At 38.3% G+C, this 18,108-nt stretch overlaps 2 protein-coding genes and 1 long non-coding RNA gene across 7 annotated transcripts in view; 2 read left to right on the forward strand and 1 right to left on the reverse strand.

The window, feature by feature from the left end:
• The window catches only part of LOC149588633 (ELAV-like protein 3), a 269,510-nt gene that overhangs the window by 172,336 nt on the left and 79,066 nt on the right, over nt 1-18,108 (reverse strand). For all 5 annotated transcript variants that reach the window (XM_089862552.1, XM_089862551.1, XM_089862550.1 and 2 more), the window contains exon 3: nt 9,635-9,742. The gene's annotated coding sequence lies outside the window, so the exon portion shown is untranslated. The remainder of the gene's footprint in view (nt 1-9,634; nt 9,743-18,108) is intronic.
• The window catches only part of LOC149588635 (cytosolic carboxypeptidase 6-like), an 89,236-nt gene that overhangs the window by 10,459 nt on the left and 60,669 nt on the right, over nt 1-18,108 (forward strand). The gene's annotated exons all lie outside the window — the stretch shown is intronic.
• On the forward strand, nt 4,362-6,563 carry LOC149588636 (uncharacterized). Its single transcript, XR_016379956.1, has 3 exons — nt 4,362-6,133; nt 6,216-6,369; nt 6,448-6,563. It is a non-coding gene; the product is annotated as an uncharacterized LOC149588636 (long non-coding RNA).

Genomic DNA, 18,108 nt, shown 5'->3' on the forward strand with positions numbered 1-18,108 from the left:
TTATATACTTTCTCTTTATTTCGGTCTGAGGCTCATCCCCCCCCCAACCTCATCCCTCAGGGATCACCCAAATTCCAAATTACTAATTATTTCATTAAAAATTTATAATTTGATTTGGAATAGCTATAGCGCGAATAATTTGTTATTTATGAAAATATTTCGAGAGAGAGAATTGGGATTTTTCAATCGGAAAATAATTAAAATTCGGCAATTTTGTTTCAAAAAATAAATAATAATTGAGCACTGAAATTTAAAAAAGGGGGTCAGATCCTAATTAATAGTTTAAAACAAATTGGGAATATTTTTGCAACATTTCTGATGGCAAGAAGTTCCACTTTAAATGGCGTAACGCTGAAGGGAACAAAGTGTAAGTATACAACAACCCCATATAGTTATTGTTATACTGGGCTCATGCAGTGAGAACACTGTCATACATACAAATGGGGAGCTTTCTCCGAACGCGTTTCTAACCGAATTAATTTTCTTTCAAACGTCGCTCGGATAGTTTTGTCTATATAGCCAAATGGATCCAGACAAATGTTATCGAATTAGCGAAAAAGCGCCGCAAAAACAAGGGCCAGCGTTAGTTTCGCTCTGGACATTCTAATGGATAAAATAGAGAACGAGGAGTCCTAACCCTAACCCTAACTGTCTGTCCCCTTGACGTGATTCCTTTCTATTTCTGAGGCAAGCTGGGTCCTGCACAGTCGTCTAATAACCGCCCGGGGAGGATCACTCTTCGTATTGAGCTTATAGACAAAAAATATTTCATAGGAACAGGGATTGATTTAATTTTAGAAGTAGGAATGGAGAACAGAGTAATATCTGGGCGGCGCGCGTCAAATTCCCGGACCCCCTTCCCCCACGGGACGGGGGGGGTATGAAAAAAGAAGCGGGAGAATCATAGCGATAGAGGCAAAATGGAATTACGTCACTATTTTTCGCCGTCCCCGTCAGCAACGTCATCAAAACGCAGTTTAAGCAAGGAACATGGAGATAGGGAAGTTTGGTCAGTATAGGAATCTCTCTTCACGAAATGTAGCAGGTCACATGACTTATGTTCGGCGTTAGTTTGAACTGCGCAGGAACCCGGTAGTGCCGCCTATCCTCAGCACGATGCGCGAGAAAAGTGCGGCGCATGCGCACATGCACATCCACGCCGAAAACGAGATTTTTGGGCGACCGGAGTTATAGCGTTACACGAAACTTCCCTATCTCCATCTTCCTTGGTTTAAGTGAGCCAATAAGATAATTTAAACTTTTCGTTACGTATTGGAGGAAGGGGCTCTATGTATACTGGGTGGTCTATGAGTCGGAATAACTGAAGTAAATACTAACCGTTCATTTCTCCATTCCTACTTCTAAAATTAAATCTATCCCTGATAGGATTAGGAACTAAAACGCTATTAATTTCAAAGCATTTCGCTATGCTAGGTAATTTAAACCAATAAAGATGGGAACGTTTTGTATTCGTAAGTCGTCCCTATGCGCATTATTATTTGTCTAACATTTGTAAGAAGCTTGAACGGTCGTCACGTGTCACGAGTAAAGAAAAACTAAATATCGGAATAACGTTAACGGAATTCTTTTACTTCTAAATGAAAATCATTAATTTCCCAGTTTCGGAACCCTTTTTTGTTCGGTTCCTTTTTTCTAAATTCCAAGACGCGTGCGCGCCAATATAATACTTTCTAATGGTCACTGTCTTTTATCTACATTCCTCCCCCCCCCCAAAAAAAGAGCAAAACCCATTATTATTTCTAGCAAAAGTAGTTACGTAATTGAACTAAAAATATATTCAGGCGATATATAAATGGGGGGAGGGATTTTGAAGGTCGCTTTTTGTGGTCGATAAAAACTGCGTCCGAGGCTTAGCTTTGAAAATAATCTACTTCCTTTTTCGGGTTTTGTTCTAAGAGAAAGCATATATATGGATCCAATAAACGTAATAGCCCTTTCTTCTCGAATTGAGTGTAAAATGTGGGTTGTTATATTAAATGTTAACCCTTGGTTCTCTTTTTATGAGATCGCTCGTAAAAATAAAAATGTTTTAGATTTAACTGCGTTGGGGGTGTTTCGAATGTTATACAATGTTTAAATTGAGGAAGCTGATTGTAATTTAAAAGGTAAGGTAAGTAATGTTATGACTCAGAAACTCAAACGTAGCTTGGGTAATTAGGGGGAAACGTAATATAAGCCTTGGTTTATACGTTAATGAATTATCACGTGTTTTTCCGCCTCAAAAGCTGAATATCCCCCTTTTTTTTTAAAGAATTAAGCTGTATTATTAGAAGTTTCATTTGAAGAAAAATAGCGGAGCAATTTCGAAAATTAAATCTCGGGACTTTGAAGCGCCAAGCTTTTCTCTCTCAGTTAGGCCTTGGCCATTTATATCTTTGATGAATAATTCCCATCAATATCTAAGCAGAGACTTCAATCATATCGCGAGAGAGGGGCTTGGATTTTAAGCTTTGAAAAAGAAAAAAAAAAGAAAAACCTTACGTACTATACGCTTCACCCACCCACCTTCTAATTCCGATTAACCTTTGACATTTCAAGCGCGCGCGTTCTCGTAACCAAGGTCTATACGTACGCGCGGTAACCAATCAAAAGAGGAGTTATAGCTCCGCATAAAGGTGGGGGCGCCCTATATGTCCAATCAACCATTACAACTTATTTCACCTGCCCCAACTACACACTATATAGACAGATAATAAAAGGACCAAAAATATAGATTCCTATATTATCTAATCTTTTACCCTTGAAAACTTATACTTTTATCACGTTATATACTTATGGTATCGCTACATCAACGTCTTCGATATTCAATATTGAAATGAAATTTCAAAATTTTAAAACGCCACATGTTGCAGCTATAGCAATTTCTCCTCGTAAAAATAGCAAAATAAAACTGGTATAAAGATTGAAATTTTTCTTAAACACGTACGTACAAGGCCTAGACTCGCAATTTTAATTAAGCATAGAACACAGACGTATTTCTATGTTGTTCACGAAGAATTTGACTGAAATATTAGAAGGCATTTGAAACAGCGCTAAAACTATAAAAATCCAGTAACAAAAACCTTCATTTCAAGCTATAATTAAATCAATTTATCAGTGAGCGTCTAAAACAGACAAGGTTTAATTTCGAGTATAAATCAACGCGGCATGTTTTCGACTTTTTTCCCCCTAAAAGAGGTCTAATTTTCTCTACACAGCAATTTGTTACCATGCAGAAAACCGGGTAGATTAGTTTTATTACAGTTATAAGGTTTTTAAATAATTGAAAAATTTATATACGAAACAATTAATTATGGGCGTGGATTAAACAACGAAGAACGAAGACATCGTGCATGCTGGGGGAGGGAAAAATATATACATACATATATTATTATTATACCTAAAAATGAAAATCTTAATAAACCGGTAGATTAACCTCTGATGGTCATCTTAAAGTCTCCCAGGGATAAGAGGGTCACGAAGTACAACGCCCATTTTTAGGGACACCGCACCCCTGGCCTCAAAAACAAAGAAAGTTTCAGGGCCCGGGTCTACTCAAAGGGGCCTAATCATCTTTACGCCTTATCCAGGTGTATCGTTTACTCCCGATAAACCTATATATTCATTTTTGCTAAAACTTAAACCCCAGCCAGGAAAAGCTAGGTCTAAAGCTTGGTCGAGAAAGAGAGAGAGGTTGGTTGAATCAGAATCATGGAACGACCGACCGACGGTTGAGTGGGATCGGTTCAAACACACCCATGTCGTGATAAACTATCATTTAGCATTTTCTCCGGGGCGAACAACTAGCCCAAAAAAAGGGGCCAGCATCGTCTTCGTATCGGACACTCTTAGCTTAAATCTCGGGGAGATGTACACTTTATAACCCTGGAGTAGACTCGATCGCAAACATATAATCTTGATATTCATGTTATAATGGAAAATTAAAAAAAAATAATCAGGGATAATTTAGACGAACTTTGACCTCTAATAGAAAACAACTTCTGGGGCCAAGAAAAACAGAATTATTCCCTGAACATTAATAACTTTAAATCTACTCCCCATGTGAATACTCCTAGGTTTATCTTAAAAGGTATCTATACTATCATAGGTTTATAAGATATGTTCCTTCCATAAGTATGACACTACCCATACTTCGTAATGCAACTGAGAGAATTACAGCTCGAGATAGTTCTAGCAGAACGACGGAAGCGAGAATTGAAGTACTACACTCGGATGGTTAATTAGTTTTACAGGACTTAATTCCATCTTATTCCTATTTAATCTGCATTACTAAGCCTTTGACAGCTCCAAAACCAGGCGTCTTCGCTTTACCCTGCATCTATGACTTACCTCACTCACTTCAAAATTACAAGCTCCAGTTTCTAAGTTACCAGTGACAAACTTATGACCAACATATCTTATGAACTTATGGTACAATGTATAATAAGCCGGAAAAAGAACAAGACGGTACGAAAGATATAAATTCATTCTTAAAACCGCTTTCTCTATATACCTATATACATATATATAAAAAAGGGAATGGAAAAGTGTAATGAAAGCGTGCCGGGTACCCATATTAAAGTCAATTCGCTTACACACGTAGGTATATAATCTATTTTATTCTTAATCTATATTTTTCGTGATTTTATATTTTTAGTGTAGTGGTGTTACTATAAAAAGGCTTAGCCTTTAAGCCTAATGATATTTTATCTCGCGATATTCTATATGGGTAATATTTGTTTATTATAATGTAATAATGTAGAAACATCTTCAGGAAGGTTTGAGGGGGAGAGAACGAGTATTTGGAAGCCGGCTGGCAAATTTGTCCTTTTAAGTTTAAGGCCCTCGAAACTTTAATCGGATTAAAATATTACGACGGATTTAATCCAATACATTTTGGGCGGATGAGGGTATTTGGGTTGCGTTGTACTTTTGGATCAAAATGGAATGCGATGGTGGTCCTTAAAGGCAACCAACCACAAAGGAGAACTAATCCCTATCGAAAATTTCAGACCTAGCCAACACGGGAAGTTTGCAAAAATAATTTTTAATCCTTATTTGCTCGCTTGGAAAACAAAATTAGGAAATTTTCAGTAAAATGTTGGGCTTTGCGGTTAGAGCGTCAATTAAATCAAGATTACTCCCGGAACCAGTCCATGGGTGCATTGCAATTTAATAACTATACTTAAACTGCGTTGGTAAAAGGGAAGACTAGGGCTAAAAATATTATACCGGACTGCATTGGAAAGAAGCTGAACTCCAGGTAAAGATGGGTAGTAAGGCCTGGAGAGAGTAACGCCATCTAGATTCTAGACGAGGAACTCTGTCCCAGGCTTTTCCTTCTCCTCGGTAGGCTTCCCTTTTCGATAAGCAAACGGACGGAAAGCTATCAAAAAAGAATACCCCAAAGACAAAGCTAGCTTTCCATCCATTAGGTCTAGTTAATGAGACTGTCAAAAGAGCACCCGGACCGTTTTAATTGTCTACGCTGAACCAGCTATAGCTCTAAAGGGAGTTAAACCATTGCCAAAAAACGAAATGTTAAGAAGATGGTAGATTAGGCAGCGTGGTACTGGCTAGGACAAACTTGGGTTTTGGGACGATGGAGGCCTTGGAAAGAAGAAAGATAGCGAATTGTCTGGAGCTGCCTGGATCAGGAACCCTCCTTTGTCTAGTTAAGGAGACACCATCGCAAAGGTCTGACCCCTTAAGGAACAAGGATGGAGAGGAACCAACCCGATAACAAAAAAATAAACAGTCAACTTTGAAATTGGGTTCCGTGCATTGCATGTCTATGTCTAGCCCATGCAATGCCACTAGAGCGAAACAGAGTTAAAGGTTAAAGACAGGAGAGTGTATTTAAAAATTGCAAGGAGGATGGATACGAGACAAGGAGAACTGAAGATGCTAGGATATGAATGTTTCAGTTTAACAACATTTCATTAACCCTTCTAGAAAAGCAAAGAGTATTTAAACGAGGAGATGATTTAAATAAAATTTAGGTGGCTATACAGGAAGCAAATATCAAGGCATACATTCCATATTCAGTCGAGGTCTTTTGAGATAATATGGGCCTACATCGTTAATCCTTCTTTCCCTAAAGAAATAAGGAGTACAGACTCGATCCGAGAAAGTAAGACGATTTAAGAAAAAGAGTAAAGAAGGGGGGAGAGGAGAGGGGGAATAAATAAGAACAAAAAAAAAAATACTTTAAGGAAAAGGAACATTGAAAAACGTTCTTCGAAAAGTTCCTGAGCTACTGGAAAAACCATTACTGGCAAAATGACGATAGAGGAAGAAAAGGAAAGGAAAGGGGTGGTATGATGGCTGTTACAGGAAAAAAAAAAGAAGGAAGGCTGGAACAACTTGGTAAGTTCTATCGACGGATGCGGCTCTTTCTTCGCTGTTTATTTCCCTTTTTAATCAACTTCAAAAATGTTCATTAAGGAACGAGGAGTCTAAAAGCGCGCCGCTCCTCTCCCCACGCCACCCTAGCTCAATGAGAAATGATGAATTTACTCAATAGTAACAAGAATATTGTACCAAATAAAATAAAATAAACCTTATCCATAGAATTCCTTAAAGTAAGTGTCTTCATCAAACCATCAATATTCTTGGTATAATTGAACTAATTATTGGGGGATGAAAATCCGTTTTGTAAGGTTCCTCTGTGCAGTTTTTCGCTCATTCTTTTTTACTTCGAAATAACTCGCCTCATTCACCACTCCCACATCCCTCCTCTTTTGGTTGTTCGATACTTGATAGGAGACTTAAAACAATTTAAAGCTTTCTTTTTTCTTTTTATCCCATTTGGTTTTCTTTTACGGAAGGAACGAATGCCTTTTCGACTTTCTTTAATTCTCCCATTCCACTTTTTATTTTATAATTAAATTGCGTTTTCTAATCAAGCAACGATTCCAGCTCGGTTGCAAAAAATAATTAAAAAGAATTAAGATTAAAGAAGCTGAGCTGAGCTGGGATGAAGAAAAATTATTGCTAGACCCCTTTTTCGATAAAAGTAAAAAAATAAAATAATTTCGCTGCTTAAGTGAATTTTAGAGCAATTAAATTCGTGCAAAAGTGAGCATTAATAGTAATTATATAAGGATTAGTTAGATTTAATTAACTTTAATATAGTTTGGTAAAAGATTTTAGAGATTATTAATTCGGAAATGGCAATATGATCTCATCGGGGAATCTATAACAAACCTTTGATTAGAAATTGCATTAGATTGATCAAAAGATTTTCCCCGAAACTCTCGAGATCCAGTATCGGTATCGGTATTAATAGACTTATTTATATCTTCTACATTAAAGCCAATAATATCAAAGGCTAAAGTCCTAAATTCGGTCTTTTCCCACTCATATTTCACCCTCGTATCTTTAATCACTTATCTATACATTAACAGTTTCACGTTCAAAACAAAGTTAGGCTTAGCCTATAAGTAAAACCAAGAAGTCAATCTTTGAGTAGGAGATATCGACAAACAAAAATAGGTTTTCGTTATTCCCGTAGGTCTGATCTGACGCCCGATTTTCGCTTTGTATGTAGAGCCACGTATTCATAAGTAAAATCATCATCAACTAAGTTTATATGCTTAAATGTTAGCTACGAAAATAGGGCTTTTATAGAATCGTTGAGAGGTGGTCTTGGATAATCTTTAAGATACTTAAATGGGAGAAACGTTTGCTTGGGATGGAATCAGTAGAAACAATCGGGAAGACCGAGATTTATCGAGTTTTCTCAAAGAGAAGTTTTTCTTGGACCTTCCTCGCCTTCATTTTCTCCAATGTAACTCCTAGAGCTCCCCCAAGTTCGATAAGTTCGTCTCGGTTAGCTTCGAGTTGATTAGGCGGTGATTAAATGCTAGGGTTCGTTTTGGACCGTCGAACCCCGCGCCTTTCCTTATATACTTGGCTTAAACCCTTGGTCAGTACAGAGAGAAGAGAAGAGAAGAGAAGAGAAGAGAAACTTCCAAATAAGATAGACTAACCGACTCTCCCATCTCCGTCCTATAGATCCGAGGGATTAGTCACTAGAGTAAAATTCACCCCGAGATACGTAAACAAGTTTAAATAATTTTCAAAGTGTCGCTCCTCTTGGGGCGAAATTCTATATACCATCATTCTGGAGCGCGATACCAAATGGAAAAGCTTTAGACTGAAATATATTAAAGACGGCCGTTTTCCGCTAAGATAGATTATAAACGTTGTTTCAAGGAAAGTGGTGTTCGATATTTCCTCCTAACCTTCCTTTTATAAACAGGCTTAAAAGGGTTGTATACGCCATAACACGGCACCCTTTGGCATTTTAACTAAGGGAGCATTTTACGAGTGATAAGAAGGATTTTAGTGTCAAGCCTAACACTAACAACGAGGCGCACCCCAATGTAATAAAGCGTTTTCAATTCGAAACTTTGATACCGTTTGTCCATTAAACGAAACTGAATGAAGGATAAGCCCGAGAAACAATAGTTTCTTACCATGAACCCCGTTACTAATCTAATTCAATTTAGAAGGGTGGATAAACTGGATTTAAGAGACGGCTTAGACGCTTAAAAGGTCGGGCGAGTGCATGCTGTTTACGAATTTTAGAGAATATTTTGATCAGAGTATTCGCGGCGTCTTTGTTAACGCGCTGATAAGTAGTTAGATAATGTGGTATACGTTTAATTCAAAGTAGTTTTAACTGTATTAATCTGAATACCACGTACAAGTTTATCGCCCAAAGGGAAACTCTATCTTTTCTTCGTGATAAATAATGTGAAAAAGAGATACACTATACTAAAATACAGTATTTTAAAGTTGTTCACGGTCTAGCGCAAGTTTTAATGGTAAAGTTTAAAAGTTTGGTTGTGTATATATTCTTTAAACTTTCAGTTCTAGTTGTTTCAACGCGAATTTCATCTAAAATTGCAAAGACTATAACGCCCCCTTTTGGCTATTGGCGTATTAACTCAAATAACTTAATTGTTCTACCCTAAACTTTAGAGCTAAATATGTTTACATGGTTTGAGATAGTTTGATGTCTGATATTTAAGTGTTTTAAATAAAAAAAAAACATTTAAATTCATGTTCCCCGAATTATCAGCCGCTGTAATGGTACTACCGGTACAGTGCCCAAGGTATGACGCGACGCATATCTCTGATATACAAACTTAAGGTTAATGTATCTTCATTAAACCAGGAAAGATTAGCTATACACTATTGAAGATTTTGTTTGTCGCGTAGACTTTTCTAAATTTGTCTTTCGGTAGATTATAAATTTAAAGGTGAAATTATAATTGCGACGTCGCGACCTGATCTAATTAAACGCAAACGCTCATTAAGATAACGAGATTTTCGGTAGCAACTAGTGGGTGGAATTTACCGGATACTCGGCTCCAGTTTCCGGAAACTATATAGTACCACGGTGTAGACTAAAAGCTATATTTGTAATAATGGAACAACATCTACAGCACTGAGATATATATTGTACTATCCTTAATGGTTATTAAGGGTTCAACATCGAATAGCCATATAATATTCAAAGGCTTAATATCCACCAGCGTTTCGGTATTATTCGACGGATTATAATTACCAAAGACCGAGAGGAATGTATAGGATAGAACAAGTAAATGAATATAAGACTTACCCAATACAGTCGGATTATTTGCTCCAAGGCAAGGAAGTATATCTATGGTTCAGTTCAGTTCACGTGGTTCAATTTGGTTTATTTCTCCCAGTTATTTAAGAAAGAGTTCTGAAAAACATTAAAAGTTTTTAATTAAAAAAAATATCAATATTACAACGAAAATTTAAATTTAGGCAAAATTACATAATTGGTGTTATAAAACTAACCCCTTCCCAATTAACAAGAGATTAAATTTAGACTATTGACCAGTTCAAACTCTCGTTATAATATTATATATACAGCCCTTAGTCACCATAGATAGCACCTTGTCCGATGGGTCAAGAAAATGTTATAAAAATATAGACTAATATTAATATAAACGTGTGGTTTAAGAAATGTAAAAAATTTATTCCATAACTTGACCAAAAGAGTAAGGTTCGGATATGTATTTTAAAAACATCTAGAGGCCGACAATAGGAATAGAAATAAAAGTTGGCAGAATGAAAATATATATACAGGGTGTTTCTGAAAAGTCCATCACAAATTAAGGGGCGTGTTTATGGGACCAAACTGAGCGGAAAGTACCAAAGAACATGGGGTGTACATCATTTTGTTACGGAGATATGGCCTTCCAAACATTCGCCCCTAAAACAAGGAAATATCCAAAAATGAGGAGTAACACTTAAGACCGACTAACCAGCTTGTTTAAAATTACTAGACAATTTCAATAGCCTTTAATCGAACAATTGATTTCTACCTTTACTAATCAGAAGCGTATAAATGAGTAGAAGTATGCCTACGGTGGTAATGTAAAATTAATCCCAAGTGACATGATGTTTCAAGATCTTCCCAGCACCAAGTAAAATGGTTCTGATTGAAGGGACTTTTATTAGCACAGCGTAAACAACGTTATTTTCAGGAATTAGTCCAAATGTCCACGGGCGGCATTACAAAAACGAGGCAGTCTTTCGAATGATACTTGGACATGTTGGAAGATCCCTGGCTTGTTCCTGTTATCTCAAACCGTAAAAAGCTACGCAAATCTTCATCATCACGGACAACACTCTTGTACGTTAGGTATGACCTTGAGAAAACCTAAAAGGACATCTCGAATGTATTTGAAAAACCCATCTCCAATTAAGGGGCGTGTTGTTTGTTTCCAACAGAGTAAACTCGCCCAGAGAACAATTACAATGCAGAGCCACGTTTCGGCGTTAATGGCCCACAAAGGTGGTCCCAAACAAAAGAACAAACTTTAATTTGTTTCGTTCAGTAAGTGTTTCATGTGTCATAGATAAAACGCCATGATTAATGCACAAAGAAAATGTTATTGACAAGTTTTCGGACCGCGATGCTGAAATGTGGTGGTGCACCATCGTGCATGAACCACATTCTGTTTATTAAACCTAAGGGTACGTCTTCGAGTAGTTCTGGTAAATCGTCCCGTAAGAACTACAAGTAAGCCACACCGTTTAACCTGGGCTCTAGGAAATATGGCCCAATTAAATTGTCACCCACAATACTACACCACACGTTTAAGCTGAATTGTACTTTGTGAATTCTAACGCAAGTTGCGTGTGGTTTTTTCTTAATCAGCAAACCAATTGGCGGCTGCTTGTTTTTGGATCGTCCTCGAAAATAGTGAGAACTTCGCCTATTCTTAAAAAACAGAGCACTAAAACAGAGCACTATGTTTTTTAAGAAAGGAATAAAAGAGGTTTCACGTACATGTGTTTGTTTTATTAAACTCATAATTCAACGAAGTCTGTTACATTGCCTTTCTTCACAAATGCCGAATATGCGGATATGCACCTAATGTATGGACTAGCCGAGGGGAATGCCGCTGCAGCTGTACGCTTGTATCAGGAAAGATTTCCGCAGAGGCGACTACCAAATCGACTGACGTTCGAGGCTGTGGACAGACGTTTGAGGCAAGATGGACGAATCCAACCGGCTGGACCTCAACCTAGAGCGAGAGCCATCCCATAGGCCGTAGAAGACGAAGTTCTCACCATTTTCGAGGACGAGCCTGAATCAAGTACCCGCCAAGTTGGTCGCCGATTAGGCGTAAACCACACGCTCGTGTGGAAAATCCTCAGAAGCCACCGGTTTCATCCTTTCCATGTTCAAAAAGTTCAAGGTTTGAATCCAGCGGACTACCCACGACGCACGGCGTTTTGTCAGTGGTTTCTGGCTAAAGTAAACGATATCGATTTCCCACGGGATTTGTTGGTTACTGACGAAGCTAACTTTTCACGGGATGGTATTATTAACTTACATAATAAACATCAATGGTCCCAGCTAAACCCCCACGCAACTTGCGTTAGAAGTCACCAAGTACAATTCAGTTTAAACGTGTGGTGTGGTATTGTGGGTGACAATTTAATTGGGCCACATTTCCTAGAGCCCAGGTTAAACGGTGTGGCTTACTTGCAGTTCTTACGGGACGATTTACCGGAACTACTCGAAGACGTACCCTTAGGTTTGGTAAACAGAATGTGGTTCATGCACGATGGTGCACCACCACATTTCAGCATCGCGGTCCGAAATTATCTTAACGCGACCTTCCCTTTGCGGTGGTTAGGTCGAGGTGGACCTGTGGAGTGGCCTGCTCGATCACCCGATCTGAACCCTTGTGATTTCTTTCTTTGGGGCCACCTGAAAGACTTAGTTTATCAGACTGAAGTGCCCGATGTTGAAGAGCTACGTCGACGAATAATTCACGGCTGTCAAACAATTCGCGAAACTCCAGGCATTTTTCAACGTGTAAGGGAATCATTTGTAAGACGTGCTAATGTGTGCCTTAACGCGGGTGGTGAACACTTTGAACAATTTTTGTAACTAGTTGCAATTAAATGTTAAAACTTGTCAATAAATTCATTTTCTTCGTGCATTAATCATGGCGTTTTATCTATGACACATGAAACACTTACTGAACGAAACAAATTAAAGTTTGTTCTTGTTTTTGGGACCACCTTTGTGGGCCATTAACGCCGAAACGTGGCTCTGCATTGTAATTGTTCTCTGGGCGAGTTTACTCTGTTGGAAACAAACAACACGCCCCTTAATTGGAGATGGGTTTTTCAAATACATTCGAGATGTCCTTTTAGGTTTTCTCAAGGTCATACCTAACGTACAAGAGTGTTGTCCGTGATGATGAAGATTTGCGTAGCTTTTTACGGTTTGAGATAACAGGAACAAGCCAGGGATCTTCCAACATGTCCAAGTATCATTCGAAAGACTGCCTCGTTTTTGTAATGCCGCCCGTGGACATTTGGACTAATTCCTGAAAGTAACGTTGTTTACGCTGTGCTTATAAAAGTCCCTTCAATCAGAACCATTTTACTTGGTGCTGGGAAGATCTTGAAACATCATGTCACTTGGGATTAATTTTACATTACCACCGTAGGCATACTTCTACTCATTTATACGCTTCTGATTAGTAAAGGTAGAAATCAATTGTTCGATTAAAGGCTATTGAAATTGTCTAGTAATTTTAAACAAGCTGGTTAGTCGGTCTTAAGTGTTACTCCTCATTTTTGGATATTTCCTTGTTTTAGGGGCGAATGTTTGGAAGGCCATATCTCCGTAACAAAATGTTGTACACCCCATGTTCTTTGGTACTTTCCGCTCAGTTTGGTCCCATAAACACGCCCCTTAATTTGTGATGGACTTTTCAGAAACACCCTGTATATATAAAAGAAAAAAATAATAATAAGGAAAAATTCTTCTTCGGAAAAAGTTAACAGCAACAACAACAAAAAAAATAGGAAAACATGTATATGGTATGAAAAAAAAAAGGAAAAAAAGGAAAAACTCTCCGCGTCAGCGAATAAAGTCTCGAAATAAAGTTGCTGCTAGAAAATGTCTCGCTTCGGGCCATAATGCTTTCTATCGTTTTTCAGCCTGCCTTTCCATCTTTTCCCAAGTTTCGGGTCCAGCCATGGATTTTTATCCTAGAAGGACCTGACATAAGCTTTCGCCAAGAAGAAGGAGCGGGCAAAAAGATGGAAAAATCATCCTCAAAAAATGCGTTTCCTTTATGGCAAAGACGCGCCTCGTCGTCGTCCTTCGCACCACCAATATGTTACGCGTTTTCTTCACCGTTTTCTCACAAAAAATTTTGTATATTTCCTATTTTTTTTTTTAAACACTTTTTTTTACGCCAAATGGGTTATATATACCGGGGCTTGGGAAAAAAATATCTATTCTCCGTTCACACTAAAGCGCTCGTAATACCATAACTTCATAAGATATGTTCCATCCCTAAGTTTGTCACTGGTAACTTAGAAACTGGAGATTGTCATTTTGAAGTGAATGAGGAAGGTCATAGATTCGAGGTAAAGCGAACGACGCCTGGTCAGGCGCTGTCAAAGGTTTAGTAATGCAGACTAAATAGGACCTAGATGGAAGTCCTAGCTGCAAAATTAATTAACCATCCGAGTGTAGGACTTCAATTCTCGCTTGTCGTTCTGCTAGAACTAGCTCGAGCTGTAAAAGTCTCTCAGTAGCATTACGAACTCGTATAGGTAGTGTCATACTTATGGTAGGAACATATCACTTATAAACTTATGGTAGGAACATATCACTTATAAACTTATGGTAGGAACATATCACTTATAAACTTATGGTAGGAACATATCACTTATAAACTTATGGTAATACGAATTAAATTTAGATGGAAGTCAGTTTGCCGTATGATATTTGGAAATTATTACCCAGAAAACCTTGGTACCTAAAAAGGACGTAAACAGCTTAAATATAACGTTTTAATTTAAAAAATCTACGCATCCGAGTGCGAACGGGTCATTAGGCGAAAGAAGAATTCATAATAGATCCAGAGGCGAGAACGCGGAAAAAAAATTTTAGTTGACAAAAATAATATCGAAAAACACGATAACAAAATGTTTGGGTTCTGACGGAAATTACGAGTTTTGAAAATACGATAAGGTTTTGGGGAATAAAATGGAACGACGAAGTTAACATGGCCATGCAGCCTGGTCCTGGCTATTCCCCAATTTTGCGTAATAAACTTTTGTCAATTAACATAAAGAGGTCCCTTTCCATCGCTCCCTAGCTCCAAGGGCTATTTTCACCATATACACTAAATTTGGGGGAAACCTTTGGAGTTCAGACAAGAGACGAGCTTATATAGCTAGACTAGTCTGCTTTGAATCCAGACGGCTCAATATACAAGGGGTTAAGACCCTGGCTCAGCCAAAACGCTCTTGTAAGGGTTTAAACCCCCATATTTCCATAGCTAACCCTAAACTCTACACTGGAAAAAAAATACCGTTAACGTCAAAAATTTATTTTAATCTATTGTAATTTCTAGGGAAATTATTATAAATTCATAACAATATCGTTAAACATTAAATTCATTAATTAAGATACCCATAAATTAAATATTCCAAATTAAATTAGTTTCTCTATATCAAAAGCCCTTGGGGGTTCAGCTCCCATTTATTTATTTTTTATTTTGACCAATGATTAAGTTTAGCAAACACCGTAACACCCTGTAGAGAAAGGGCAAAACTTAATGGTCAAACAGGGCATCAACATTTCGGCCTCTCTGCCAAAACGAATTATCGGTAAGGTCAAAAAAAAGTGTGTGTGGGGGGGGGGAGGTTGAGTAAAGCCGGCAAATGTACCAGGGGTCAAGAGGGGTGCGGGTATAAACTCGTTACCAGAGTTGGCCGAAATAATACGGAGCTACAGCTAGGAGGCTAGCTTCCTGCCCGGTCAAATTTAACTAGTACCGGTCAGCTATAGTCGACCCGGGGTTTATGTGTGCCTAGATGGGCTAGAGAGGAAAATAACCCACGGATGAGGAGAAACTTCTATTAGATTCGAATCCCCCATAGGTTCGTCCCAGTTGACCTAATTAATAAAGGGGAAACTTATCGAGTATCAGGCATTCCTAACCAGAGCTTCCTCATCCTTAACTTTAACATCATTCCAGGATAAAACGCGAATGGTTTTTCTTTCATCGATGCTGCTCTTTTGGCCTTCTCATATCCCACCCATCGGACCCAATTCGGGTTCTAATTCCAATTTTTCTTTTTGCTCTTTTGCCTTTTAGAAGTTGAGGCATGTAGGAGCGTAAGCGGGATAAGCCCTACTGACCACTGGTCTTTTGTTTGAGGACCTCTTTTCGCCAGGCGGTTGGTCAACAAGCGGGAACGGCCGCGTGCGAGCGCCCCCTCCCTTATTTCTCTACCGGGTAACCTTTAATGACCTTCGTTCCCAATTTCTAAATCCCCTTCGTGGAACAAACCCCATCCACACTTTCTCCCATCGATGCTTGGTCAGCTTCCTTTTGGTCAAATCTATCGGCTAAGGAAAACCATAACCTAAGAAAAATAAATAATATCGAACTTAAGGGAAAATATAAAAGATAAAACCAAACATCGTGATATGTTGAAGGAATGTTGGATGTATGCGAGACAGGAAATTACGATGAAAGAAAAAAAGCGTAATTAATTAAACATTCATCGCTTAATTACATTTTAATCCTCGACTAGCGGCTTAATTGATCTCGCGAAAGGCGAAGGAGTTTCTTACTCCCATTTGCTATATTGCAGACGGGATCAAAAGAGCCGATAATAGCGCACCACCGCCCCCATGCAAGCACGTGCTAAGAAATAAGAAGCCCAAGAGCCAAAAAGAAAACTAAACGTAGAAGGGGGAGAAAAAGTAGCTGCGGAATTAATCGGATAAGGGTAATGGCGAAAGGAATCCTGGGAAAATAGAAAGAAGAGAAAAAAGTAGTAAATGTTAGTTAAGGAAATAGATAGATAGATGAAATGAACCTTCCCGCAAAAATAAAAGTACCTAAGACCATGGGTACCCGATTCGGAATGATAGCCCAATTACTTGAAGAAACCCGCCCAAATCTAAGAAAGCTATTTAGTAGTAGTTAAGAAACTTTCTTTTTAATATTACCTTTAGAAATATCAAATTTATAATTTAAACTCGCTTAAAATTTGAAACCCGATTAAAATATACTCGTTTAAAATGGTTAAAATTATACTATTCGTTAGCTAACCAACCAAAAATCGCCCGGGTATGGCGGGAAATCTCCAAAAGAGGGAACTTAGTAGATATAGGTTTCAGAAAAAGGTAATCCGTATCTCCTAGAGCTTTCAGCGGAAAAGACGTAAAGGATGACTCCCTAAAGGAGATGCGGTTTAACTTTTCTTTCCTTTTTCGCGCCAAGTTTTGGCGCCTTAAGCCCATCTTACTCTTTCCAAGAAGCAGAAGAAAAAAAAGTGTTCCCAAAGAGAAAGTAAGTCGGAGGCCAAGCTACGTAGGTACAAGAAGGAAGGAGCTAGAAATAAATGGGAATCGACGCCTAGAGAGCGATCTGTTTGTTACTTCGGGAGTGGTTCATGCACCCTCTTCCTTTTGGCAAATGTTGTATAAGGAACTAAAAATTATAGGGCATCCCCTTCTCTTGGGAGCTTTGCAAACTGACTTTACTTTGAATGTACCATGGTCCATTCCCAATGAGAATATTAATGTAGGTGGTATCAACGCGCATGCGTGCATCTGGTATTATTATATTTTTAATAGGTCATCGTGTCCAGCTACATTATATGCCGCGGGTAATAACGTTTTTTATCAAATCCCATCCAAGAAAATTCACGAGACGATGAAGAAAACCCATCACATTTTTTTAAAGTAAAAGTAAAAATAAGAAAAGTGTAAAAAATGTTCAAACACGATCATAAAATGCTTCTTGAAGGAAAAAATGTTGAACTACGATCGACCCCGGTTCGTTCTTAACACTATCTACCAGCATAAGGCCCACACGTATACCAGGCCAATATAAGGAAAACTTTTTAAGGAAAAAATAAAAAAGAGACCCGATGATTTAACCCAATTGCTCCCGAACCCACCAAACCATAAGGAGGGGGAATAAAAAAGAATCCCGTTATAGTTTGGTATAAGGGGTTCCTTCCATGGACGCTACGGCCATCGAAAGCTTGTAGAAGAAAAGAGAGAAAGAGAGGTGCTATAAGCTAAATGGGAAGTAATATCGCTTCCACTTTAGTAAAGTGTGAGAATGCGCCACGCACCCCAAAAAGAAAATGGCGGAAGTTACGTAGGAAGTAGAAAGTATGGACATCAGCCGAGAGAGAAAAAAGTTTTTCCTTTTTTTTTTTTCAAAGAAAATAAAGATTTTGCGCAAGACCTAGATGGTGGTCGCTAACTGCAGTGCCCAGTATAGACGAGCGAGAAGTTCATAAATGGATGTAGAATATTGTAGATCAAGAAATTCCGTCAAGTATGATATTAAACGCGACATGAATATCAGATCAGGACGTATAAATTTGATTTTAGTAGAAACACGCCAAGGAAGTTCTAGTTTTTTGAAGAATTGACCAGTCCATTAAGTACTTGCGCAGAAATCAACGCATAGGATGGGAGGCCTTCTTCTTAGGTTATTTCCCTGGCGTCAAGAGGGAACGCCAGACGGAGTCCAATTAGAA

The sequence above is a fragment of the Phalangium opilio genome, unplaced genomic scaffold (genome assembly GCF_054372755.1).
Source record: "Phalangium opilio isolate 3A_F unplaced genomic scaffold, DU_Popi_V2 ptg000540l_1, whole genome shotgun sequence".
NCBI classification, from domain to species: domain Eukaryota; kingdom Metazoa; phylum Arthropoda; class Arachnida; order Opiliones; family Phalangiidae; genus Phalangium; species Phalangium opilio.